Source organism: Macaca fascicularis, chromosome 1 (genome assembly GCF_037993035.2).
Source record: "Macaca fascicularis isolate 582-1 chromosome 1, T2T-MFA8v1.1".
Taxonomy (NCBI): domain Eukaryota; kingdom Metazoa; phylum Chordata; class Mammalia; order Primates; family Cercopithecidae; genus Macaca; species Macaca fascicularis.
The window spans coordinates 140,124,555-140,136,772 of record NC_088375.1 but is presented as its reverse complement, the minus strand read 5'-3'; the positions used below and the strand labels follow the sequence as shown (position 1 = coordinate 140,136,772).

The window sequence follows — 12,218 nt, the reverse complement described above, 5'->3', positions numbered from 1 at the left end:
GCCTAGTGAGATTAGAGACACAAGCTAGAGCAGGGCAAACTGATAATGCATATTTCTAACAAGTTGGGAGAGACTGAGATTCAAGTCTCAGATAGTTGAATGGAACTTAAATAGGAATCATAACTTTGTTATTCTGAGAAGAGAGAAGTAGTAGAAAATGGTTTATATTTGCAGACAGCTTTTTATGGATCTCATTTTGTCTGTGAAGACATCTATTGAGACATAGTGGGGGGAGAATGAGAGTGGTGAAAGTTTTGGCCAGGTCTGATTTGTGTGACCATCCCTGGAGGAAGAGGACACGGAGGAGAGGGAAGTCTTGTAATTGACAGGCTTTCCAGTGTCAAAGGGGTGGGTGAGAGGAAGTTTTCCCAAGCAAAATAGGGATGTTGAGAAGACAGCAGCTGCAGACACCCATCGCAGAGGTGAAGCAACACGCTGAGCCTGGCAGCAGCATGTGACAGCTCATTTGTTCTCTCAGAAAGACTGCTTTATATGACAATACTCATGGTATGTACGTGTTCCAATGAGTTCTTTAAAAGTCTCAGTACTTTTTTGTCACACATATTATTCAATTCTTAAGATTTTATGTAATGGCTAATGAGCGTTAAAAAGCAGCATTCTAGTGATGCCTCCAAGGGCAACAGCTAACACTTCTTGAGCACTTATGTGAGCTGGGCACTATGCAAACTGCTTTCTATCGTAATGTTATCTGATCCTCATGACTCCTATGAAGTCCTGAACTGGGCAGTCACTTATTGCTGTTCTACTACCCATTCCCCTTTCTTTTTTCTTAGTAGTGCCCAGATTTTCTCTGGGGACAAGGGGATCTTCCATTCTTAGCAACATTGCTAAAGAAGGGCAGATAGTTCCAGTGGGGGTTACGCTAGTCAGTCACCCATCTCCCTGGTCTCAATAACTGATTGGTTAGAGCTGGGCACGTGACATAGAGTGTCTCATCAAGAACTTCGGGGTTCTTGTTGGGAATGTTGGGACTCCCTCTTCCTCTGAGTTGCATGTGGTATGAGCACGGGAAGCCTGGAACGGCTGCAGCAATGAAGGGAGCTGGCCTGAGGATGTGATGACCACACAGAAAAGGGCAGAGGCTGAGAGAACATTAGAGGTGCTGAACTTGGAGCCCAAATAACGTAGTGAACCTCTAAATCCAGCCAGCTGGGGCAGCACTACCTCTAAACTGCAGTTCCATGAGCCAATAAAGCTCCTTCTGAGAAAGCTATCGATTTTGATTTTCTCTGAGATGCCATTTTCAAAATGGTAATGATAAAAAGAATTTTGCTGGCTTATTTTTAGAGTTAAATGAAATAATATTCAGCGGCAAATATTGATACTCTAAATACTTGTCATTCTCATAGATTGTGACAGTGTACCATCCTGAATACACTTTCATGGGATTGATTAGTGTGTATCTCTTTCTAACTTATGTACATATACTTTAGAAAGTTTTATACTGCACAAGTATAAAGAGGCAAAATTATTTTAAATAATGTGCCTTTAATTTTTTCTATTACCATATTATACTCATTATAGAAAATATAAATGGTCTACATAATTTATAGCTGTACTAAGTGTTTATGGTCTTTCTATAGAGATAGAGCACTGGGTCTTTGCTCAGCGTCTAAATTCTTCATTACTTATTGTTCCATGGGAAATTGCCTCGGCTTTGACCATTTTCAACTTTTAACGATTGCAGGAGCATTGGACGTGACAGACATGAGGATTACCTGTATTAAAGTGGTCTCTCAATTTCTCTCTTTTTGTTTCTCACATTCTTTCCTTACGTTTGTGTTTATAGCATTTTACACAAAACAAGATAGGCATGATCCTTAAAAGTTGTTTTTGGTTTTGTTTTTGCCTGCAATATATTCATTAAAACACTTACCAAAGAGAAATGAGATACATTTCTGTTCTTACGCTTAAGGACCTATAATGCTTAAGGACACAAAAATAGAAAGATGGAAAAGTAGAAGAGTAAATATGTATATAACGAGTACATTTATATGGTTTCACACATTTAATCTTGCAAACCCAACTCATGGCAATAAATTTATGGAAACAAAACATTAAAAAACTTAGAAAGTAATAATAAACTATAAACACAATGCTACTGAAGCTCAGCTATAACACCACATTCTCAGCTCTAGTTTGGATGGAACACAAGTGTTTTAAATTGCATTGGGTGGAGGCCCTGGCAGGAAGGAAGCATCGGATATTGCTGGAACATATCTTTGTTTGAGCAACAGCTAATGAGAAAGGTCACCATTATGCTTTGCTTCCAAACACTGGGTCTGTTTTGAAATTAGTACTGCACATTTCATCACAAATGCTGGTTTATAATCATCAAGGTAAATAATCCTGCAGTATTAATGTTTTTTTCTCATAAGTGGCAAGTAAAATCCAAAGCTTATGTTCTCACCACTGTTTTGATCAGCATATCATTTTGTCAGTAAAAGATAAAATGACTTTCTATTTATGGACTCTGGGATTCCTGATTATTTACAAAATTCCAATCGTGAATTTAGAGGAAATTCAGCCTTCTAATTTTTTTCCTTCAGTTGTAGTGTTACTTGTACTCTTGTTAAACTCGTCGCTGGCATTTGAAATGCAAGGCTTTCTGGACTTTGTTCCCTAACATTTATTGCATTTGTTTAGTGGATTATGTGAGTGGCACAGAAATCCTAAGAAAGAGCTTAACTTTTCTCTGTGAAGTGTTTGCTGACAAATGCGATAAACTTTAGAAGACCACCTCCTAGGAAGGGCTGACATATCAAGGACAGTAAAAACAGTAGTACCAGACATTTCTGCCACAATTTTTTCGGTAGTTGGGGGGGGGGGGAACAGAAATCTATTAAATATCTCAGTTTATATTTTTGGTTCTCCCTTTTGGCTAGGCTGTTGTATTCCCATGTCCACAGCACGTTCCACTGTGGGAGCCTGGAGCTCTCAGAATAAACTTTGGGAAAGGCTGGGTCCACCCTCTGGGGATAAGGGAGCCAGAGGGAGGAAGGGGAGGGGGTAAAGGAAAAGGGAAGGGGGCGGCTGTCTTCCTGTGTTTGGATGACCTTTCATTATGTTTATCTGGAGGGACTGGGCAGCCACGCTGTGTTTGGTGTCAACCTGCCATGTTGTCCCATGTGATCTCTTTCTTAGCTTTATGTGTCGAGAGGACCTTTGCCTCTACTAGGAGAACTAGATTTAACTCTCTGAATTATAAAAGAAAAAAGTGTACAAGTCTTTTAGGCATTGGGGCCTAGAGATAGAAGTCTTATAAAGCATGCACATATGCCAGTGTGCAACAGATTCCCTAAGGGAAAGACTTAGCATCTCTTGGAGCTATCTGAAGGTGGGCCCACCTGTACTTCTTCCTTCTTGCTGAGAGCTGGGCTGGAGGCTGTCTTGCTTCTCCTGAAGCCTCATCATTTAGTACAATGCCCTTCACTTGTGGGTATTCCATAACTATTTCTTGAACACATGAGTGAATGGATGAATACATGAGCAGAGTCACAGAGAGGTGACTGGGCAACAGGCAGTGAGGTTCCTACAATACTTAATTTATTTGCCAGTCCCTGCTCTAAGAGCCTTAAGCAGCTCCACTTTAGAGAAACCAGTTTCAAGCCTCTCCGTCTCACATTCCTGGTGGGTGAATCACTTGTTTCTTATGGGTGGGTGAGAACAACACCTCTGGTTTCCACCTTTCTTTTTCATTTTAGTGCTGACCTCATCTGACCTGACCTTAGCTTGAATGTTATTTTCCCAGAGAAGCTATCCCTTAATCATCCTACTCTCCTCCACCTGAATTAGATCCCCCCCATACACCTCTTATTAAACGCTATTACTTTCATAGAATGTAATACAATTTTTAATTATATTCGTGTGGGTGATAATCCATCCTATGTCTGATTTCTCCACTAGATTACAAACTTCTTGAAGATAGGGGACCATATGTATTTTCTCATCACTCTGTTCTTAGTACCTGTCATAATACCTGGCATATAGCTACCATGGCATATAGGCTTAATACCTGGCATATAGGTCCTCTGTACACATAAGCAAGCATGTGTTCAATTAATGAATGAGCAGATAAATAAATACATTATATTTGGAAGGAGAATTCATACCAGGTTACTGAGCAGGGTTGGGGATAAAGACCAGAGTCCAAAAGCCCTATCCCAATCAGACCTTGGACACACTAATGAGTTTGAGATTCTGGAAGAGGATGAAGTGCTTAGCAGACATAAGTGAGATTGGGCATTTTACCTTTGGAAACTAACTAGTAGTCTGGACTCCTGGGAGTATCAGAAACTTTCTCTTTTAGCTCTACCCAAAGTAGCAACTTCTTCCACCTTCTCAGTAATAGCGGTATTCTTGGTTACCAGGTATCTGAATCTCAGAAAGACTCTCGATGTTTTCCTCTTTTTCACGTCACACAGCTTCACAATACCTCTTGTTAGTTTTTTCCTTTCCATTCCCATGAGGGCCTTTTGATCTAGTGAATTAGTCAGATTTCTTTCTTTTGCAAGTTCCAGGCACACAATTCCAATTAGCTTAAAAGCAAAAACCGGGAATCATGTTGTAGGGAAGTTAATGGGGACAACTGGCTTCAGACGTGTCTAGATCAGATGTTGCTCAGGACTCCACCTTTCTTGCCATCTCCCTGCTAAGTTTTTGAAATGAACACCTACAACCCCTGACTCGCAATCTCCTCATAGCACCAGGGAGGACTCTGATTGCACCCATGTGACCATTCCTGAATCTGTCACTGCAATGGGGAGGGAAGGAAGGCTCTGATTTCTTGGCCTGGGCAACATATTCAGCTTTCTGCCCCTTGTATGGGGGGGATGAGGGTACAATCATAGACAGAGTTTCTCAAGGAAAAGAGGAATTGTGTTACCAGGATAAGCTGTGGAAGAGGTGCTGGATAATCAAAAACAATAGAATGCCTTTCTGCAACAGCCATCCTGATCCAGGTGCAGTGCTAGGCCCTTAACCTACATGCATCGGGATATGCAAGGGAAATGAGGGTGCACTGTGGAATCAGATTGCTTTGGCCCAAATCCTAGCTCTTCCTCTTACTTATTCTGTTATTTTGGATGAGTTAACCTCTTTAAATCCAGTTTTCTCATGATAAAACAGTGATGTAAAGTATTCAGTAGAATATTATTCAGCCTTAAAGAGGAAGGAAATTCAGCCTCTTAGCTCCTCCCGTCAACTGATGCCCCAGTCTTCAGTGAGGCACCAGCCAGTCCCTGAAACAAGTAAATGGATTTGGCCATACTGGGCGCCTGGTCACCACAGCTGGTTTTAATTCTGGCAAAATAGGTATCATCACCATCAATGACCTCAACTACATGGTCTACTATGGAATCATATGGTTCCAGTATGATTCCACCCACAGCAAATTCCACAGCACCATCAAGGCTGAAAACAGAAACCCCATCACCATCTTCCAGGAGTGAGATCCCACCAAAATCAAACAGGATGATGCTGGTGCTGATTATGTTATGGAGTCCATTGGCATCTTCACTATCATGGAGAAGGCTGGGGCTCACTTAGAGGGTGGAGCCAAAAGGGTTATCACCTCTGCCCCCTCTGCTGATGCCCCCATGTTTGTGATGGACATGAGCCATAAGAAGTATAAAAACCTCAAGATCATCAGCAATGCCTCCTTCACCACCAGCTGCCTAACCCCCAGGCCAAGGTCATCCATGACAACTCTGGCATCATGAAGCAACTCAGGATCACAGTCCATGCCATCACTGCCACCCAGAAGACTGTCATGGCCCCTCTGGGAAACTGTGGTGTGATGGCCATGAGGATCTCCATTATGTCATCCCTGCATGTGTCTACCGGTGCTGCCAAGGCTGTGGGCAAGGTCATCCCCAAGCAGAACAGGAAGTTCACTGGCATGGCCTTCCATGTCCCCACCGCCAATGTGTCAGTCATGGACCTGACCTGCTCTCTGGAGAAACCAGCCAAATATGATGACATCAAGGAAGTGGTGAAGCGACATCGGAGGGGGCCCTCAGGGGCATCGTGGGCCACGCTGAGCACCAGGCTGTCTCCTTCAGCTTTTTTTTTTTTAATTTATTTATTATTATTATACTTTAAGTTGTAGGGTACATGTGCATAACGTGCAGGTTTGTTACATATGTATACTTGTGCCATGTTGGTGTGCTGCACCCATCAACTTGTCATTTACATCAGTCCTTCAGCTTTAACAGTGACAGCCACTCTTCCACCTTCAACACTGGGGCTGGCATTGCCCTTAACGTCCTCTTTGTCAGGCTTATTTCCTGGTATGACAATGAATTTGGCTACAGCAACAAAGTGATAACCTTCATGATCCACATGGCTTTCAAGAAGTAAGAGCCCTCAGACCACCAGCCCCAGCAGGAGCATCAGAGGAAGAGAGAAGCCTTTAGTTGCTGGGAAGTCCCTGCCACGCAGTACTCCACCACACTGAGAATCTCCCCTCCTCATCGTTTCTACACCAGACACCCTGAAAAGGGAAGAACCTAGGGAGCCCGACCTTGTCAGACAACATTAATAAATTCCCGTGTACCCAGCCAAAAAAAGGGAAGGAAATTCTGACATATGCTGTAACATGGATGAGCCTTGAGGACATTATGCTAAGTGAAATAAGCTAGTCACAAAAGGACAAATACTATATAATGCAACTCATATGAAATGCCCAGAGAAGTGAACTTCATAGAGACAGAAAGTGAAATGGTGGTGCCAGGGGCTGGGGAGTGGGGTGAACGGGGAGTTGGTGTTTAATGGGTACCGAGTTCCAGATTTGCAAGATGAAAGAGTTCTGGAGATGGATGGTGGTGATGGTTGTACAACAGTGCGAATATACTTAAAACCCCTGAACTATACACTTAAAAATGGTGACAACGGTAAATTTTATGTTATGTATATTTTACCACAATTTTTAAAGAAGTGACATAAGGGTTAAATGAGACCACAGATGTAAAGTATTTAGTACAGTGTGAGTGAATACATAGTAAGTGCTCATAAATGTGAAATATTATTCTCATAACAGCCCTACAGATATTATTATCTTCATGTTTATAGTTGAGTGAGTGGAGATTTGGGGGTTAAGTAAGTGGTCCAAGCCCACCCGGCTAGAAAGTGGTGAAGCCAGACTCAAACCCACTGCTTGACCACTAAGGCTCTGCTATTTTCTATTATGCTGTGTTACTTCCCAGCACTCTGCTTGCCAGCTGCCACTGCCTAATATTTTTAAATATTGCTTTGATTATGTTAAGCTTCTGCCTAACAAAACTTAAGGGATCTACCTGTGGTCTAAAACACAAATGCCTCTTCCTCATACAATTCTTTTTGCAGTCTGACCCCAGTTACTTTTCTAACCTCATTTTGATGTCAAGGCTCTGCTTTACCTTGCTTTGTGTTTTCTAAGCTTGTAGCATATGTTAGTTACTCTGCTGCAACACTGTTGAAACTCTACCCACCTTTTTTGGGGGATGGGAGGACAAAGTCTCACTCTGTCTCCTAGGCTGGATGGAGTGCAGTGGCGCCAGCACAGCTCACTGCAGCCTCCACTTCGTGGGTTAAAGCTATCCTCTGGCCTCAGCCTCCTGAGTGTCTGGAACTACAGGTGTGCATTACCACATCTGGCTAATTTTTTATTGGTTTGTATAAATGGGATGGCGCTATGTGGCCAAGGCTGGTCTTGAACTCCTGGGCTCAAGAAATCCTCCTGCCTTGGCCTCCCAAAATGCTGGGATAACAGGCATGAGCCGCCACACCTGGCCTTTACCTATCTTTTGATGCTCAGCTCAAGACCCAGCTCCTCCAGAAAGCCTCGCCTAACTGGGAGAGAGACAGGTCATTTTCTCCTCTTCACTACTACAGTGTTTATTATTTGATAGCAACACATAAGGTACTGCTTAAATCAAAGTTATTACTGCAGCTGTTCGTGTCTTAGCTCCACAGCAGTGGAGAGCAGGTATTGTACCTATTACTGCTTTAAATTTCCCTCAATGCCAGGTTAGTGTTTTGCATTGAGTAGCAACTTGACAACAATTTCTTAAGATTGCTGATGCAGGAAATCTGATTAATGATGACTAGTTCAAACCGTCATGATTTGGATTGAAGAAAAGCACGTATCATTTTCTTTTTGTTAGAAAAGATACTGGAATTTCTCCTTGTACTTTTAGGGCAGTTCAGGACATAATGATTCCTAGTCAGCATGGAAATAAAAAGATGGAGCCTGTTAAAAAAGCCAATCTGCTAGTGAGCCTGTGTGAGAGGTAGATGTCTCTTGCTGATTACATTCTGAGAAACAGAAGCAGGCCAAAGTGTTTACAGAGCAACCAGAGATGAAGCGGTGATTATTTTGAGAATATCTCAAAAAACAGAAGAGGTCATTTCAGGTTCTGCAAATAGTGCCTACTATGCAAATACTTCAGTCTCTACACAGGTACTGAAAATGTTAATCATGTATAAGTCCCTAAACCTTTCTAAATAACGCTGTTCCCTCACCCCCAGCCCCTGCTCAAAGGTCCTCTGTGGACCATGTAAAGGATCTGCAGACATGCCGGGGAAAGAATTAAAGCCACAGTGCTGGAAATGGCAGCCTCAACCGATATTCACCAGGATGCTCTAGTGTGTCAGTCCTGAGTGGTCATGGGGTTTGTTCTGATTGGTCAGTTTCTATTCTTTAAATATGTTGAATATCACCTCTGGGCCGAGAGAACAGCACTGGAAGTGAAGGCAGTTCTGTGTGGTAGGAGCGCAAAGCACCAATGAGAGAATGACAGAAGACGGGTCAGGAAACACAGGTAAGGACCAGAACTTGAAGGAATTCAGACCATTTGGGCAGATGAGCCATAGATAAATGTTAGGCAGAGAGGTATTATAAGCAACTGTATATTTTTGAAGGATTAACAAGACTATTTATTAGGCTTTTATAGTGGACCTGATGAGAGGTGAGGAAGACTTGAATCAAGAACTTGGCAGTGCCAATAGATGGTGGGGGGGATGAACATAATAGATATATTTTTAGGTAAAATTGACTGGATTTATGATTGAATGGAGACAGTGGGAGTAGAAGTGACAAAAGGAATCAGAATCTGAAATGTGAATATTCTAATTGGTGGTATGTGCTAAGAATACATTGATGGTTCAAGTTTATTTTCACTGTCTTACCTCAAAGTTCAAAGAATAAGTTGTGGTTAACCATACATATGATACATGAGCAGAGCAGTTGAATGTGAGGTTGCTGGCAACTGTTGAAAAAGGCAATCACCCTGCCTGACCACATTTTGGTTCAGTGAGAGTCTAGACTGGAACAAGGACTCATTTAGAATTGCGTGAGACTGGCTTCCCATGGCTGAAAGAAATATGGAGAACCTTCTGAGGCTGACGGGAACTATGCAAACAGCAGTCACATGCTTTTGGACAAGGCCATTTTATAACCAATTTACAAGGCATCATTTCTGCTTCCCTACAGTAGTCGGGCCCTGAGTATCATTGGGATTGGTACATTTCTTTGAGTCTTTTCCCACCTCAAAGGCAGTCGGGCTTAGAGAGCTGTGATGGGGATGGGGAGGGTCTTCGGTCTGGGAAGCCCCAGAAGAAAGACTGCATTCTTTCCCCAGGTTGAAGCTGTTAATCACCCTGCCGAAGGCTGGATTCGCAGAGAGAGAAAATGTACAAGGGCTGCTTTATGATATCCATGGATGTGCCCTCATGGCCGTGAACTTCAATAGTTCTTAACTTTACTTGCCTAAGTAAGGGAAAACATAATAAACTAATAGGCAATTTTAAACATTAATAGACTGTTACGTTTCACCTGAATTTTAGGTCTTCATTTTGCAACTCAGGATTTTATTTCAAGCTATATAGGATCAAGACTGTGGTATCTTTACAGTATTAAAAATAAACTGTATTTTGGACCTGCAAAGAAATATTCAGATGTCATAACCTGAAAATAACCTCTGAATTTTCCCACACTCTAACAAACCTCCAAACTGCCAAATGGATATGCACCAACATTTCCAGATTCCCCTGGGAACACATTTGAGAATGCTTAGTTCCAAAGAAAGAAAATGTTAGGGGAAAATATCCACACTCAAAAAATAGGGGTTTACACCAAAAGTGCTCTCCTGTCAAAAGAAAATATCTCAAGTGTCACATGGTAAAAAAAAAAAAAAATATATATATATATATATACACAAGATAAATTATTTATACAATATGAAGTTCAGTTGTAATTTAGCTTTCTTGTCCACTAGTTAACACTTTCATTATATAAAGATGTTTAAAACAACAACAAACCCCGTCTCTACTAAAAATACAAAAAACCAGGCGTGGTGGTGGGCACCTGTAGTCCCAGCTTCTCGGGAGGCTGAGGCAGGAGAATAGTGTGAACCCGGGAGGCGGAGCTTGCAGTGAGCCGAGATCAAGCCACTGCACTCCAGCCAAGGCGACAGAGCGAGACTCCGTCTCAAAACAAAATGACAACAACCAAAAAAAAAAAACAAAAAAAACCCAACAAAACAAAAATGTTACACCTCTCTTTATTTATTCATATATATTATTATTTGGTGAAAGAAAAACACAATTATTTTTATTCTGTCTTTACTGAAAGGAAGACAAAGAAATAAAAGTACCTTCATTTTTTGTGTGTGCCCCTTTCTCCTTCTGCTATGCTTGTCTTGCCAAACCCAATCCCAGTGTAAGACCAACGAAATCATTCTTTAGGCCTGCTCCTGAGTAGCTGAACATTGATGAAAATCACCTAAACTGCAGATTGATGCCACTGTAAATACTTGGTTGCTTCCTCATCTACAGGACAATCTGATGGACTAGCTCTTCCACTCTCCACAATGGTTTCATATTGTCATTCTCTTCAAACATCTGATCACTTCCTTTTTATCTTATTCTAAATATGTGACTTTGAATAATATTTCCTCTAGAAAATATGGGCAAATCATGACCAAAACTCCAATGGGATTTTACAATGGAATATAAAGCAATTATAAACACTGCCCAGAGAAGTAAATACATGAGAATAATCAATAAAATGAGAAAAGAAAAATGGGAGTAATGTTTACCTACCAGTTATCAAACAAATTATAGAGCTACCGTAATTAAATAATGTTAAATTCCTTCTGGAAGAGACAATACATCAATGGCACAGACCAAAGACCACGTGTAAGGGTAAAATAAGATAAAGGTAGCATTTCAAAAGGATGAGAAAGGATAAAATATTTAACAAGTGGTGTTGAAAAGTTGGCTATCCATTTGAAAAAATAAAGTTATATGTCCACAACTCATTAATTTTAAAAGTTAGATTTTAAAAGCTATACATTAAATATAAAACAAAATTTCAAAAGTACTAAATGGACATATAAGGGGGTATTTATAATCTTCATAATGGGAAAGGCCTTATAAAGCAAGACTTAATGCAAGAAAAAGCAAAATTTTGTTTCTGTACAGTTCTGCCTAGCAAAGCACTGATGCTCCTTCTTTTTCTTCCTGTAATAGCAGTCATGCCTAGTACCCAAGAATTAACATTACTCTCTGTCCCTCCTCTTTATGCATCTTTTTATCTTTAATGGATTGCACAGGGCCTGGCACAAAGTATGTGCTCTAGGCTTATTGATTTCACTCAACTGAACTCAAATTACTTTGATTGTGGTACAATCCTGGGGAGAAATAGACTTTAATCATCAATACTTAATAATACCCAAATGATAATAATCCTTCCTCATTTATAAAAATTTTTTTCATATGTTATTTTATGAACCTCCTCTCCCCTTCCCCACAAAAGCCCCCAAAACACTAGAAAGTAGGCAGGAAAGATGGTAGTAGTGAGGTTCTCAATTTACCCCCCTTCCCCACCCCGTGCTTCAGAGACTTTGAGCAGTTTCCCCAAAATCTTGGTCTGGGTCTCTTTCAGTTAGGTCATGCAGGCTCTGATTACAATTTGATGCAAAAAGACAGGTGAGGCATTTGAGATTCCATTCCTTAATTCCGCAGAAACACATAGTGTCTAGAAAAACAGGTTAAAAACTAATATGTAAGGCCGACCCTCTTTTTCTACAGAGATGGCACATAATCCCTGCTAAAAATACCCAAGCCAAGTCATGTCATCATTTTTTTGGTTTTTGTTTCTGTGGGATGGGGTTGTATCTTGTGCACCATTTCAAATCCTCCTGGTCTCACTTCTT

General features: G+C 41.1%; 1 pseudogene; it reads left to right on the top strand.

Annotated features, from left to right (window-relative positions):
* LOC102131062 (glyceraldehyde-3-phosphate dehydrogenase-like) overlaps positions 1-6,381 on the top strand; it is a 31,125-nt pseudogene extending 24,744 nt beyond the window's left edge.
* Positions 6,382-12,218: the final 5,837 nt, after the last annotated feature.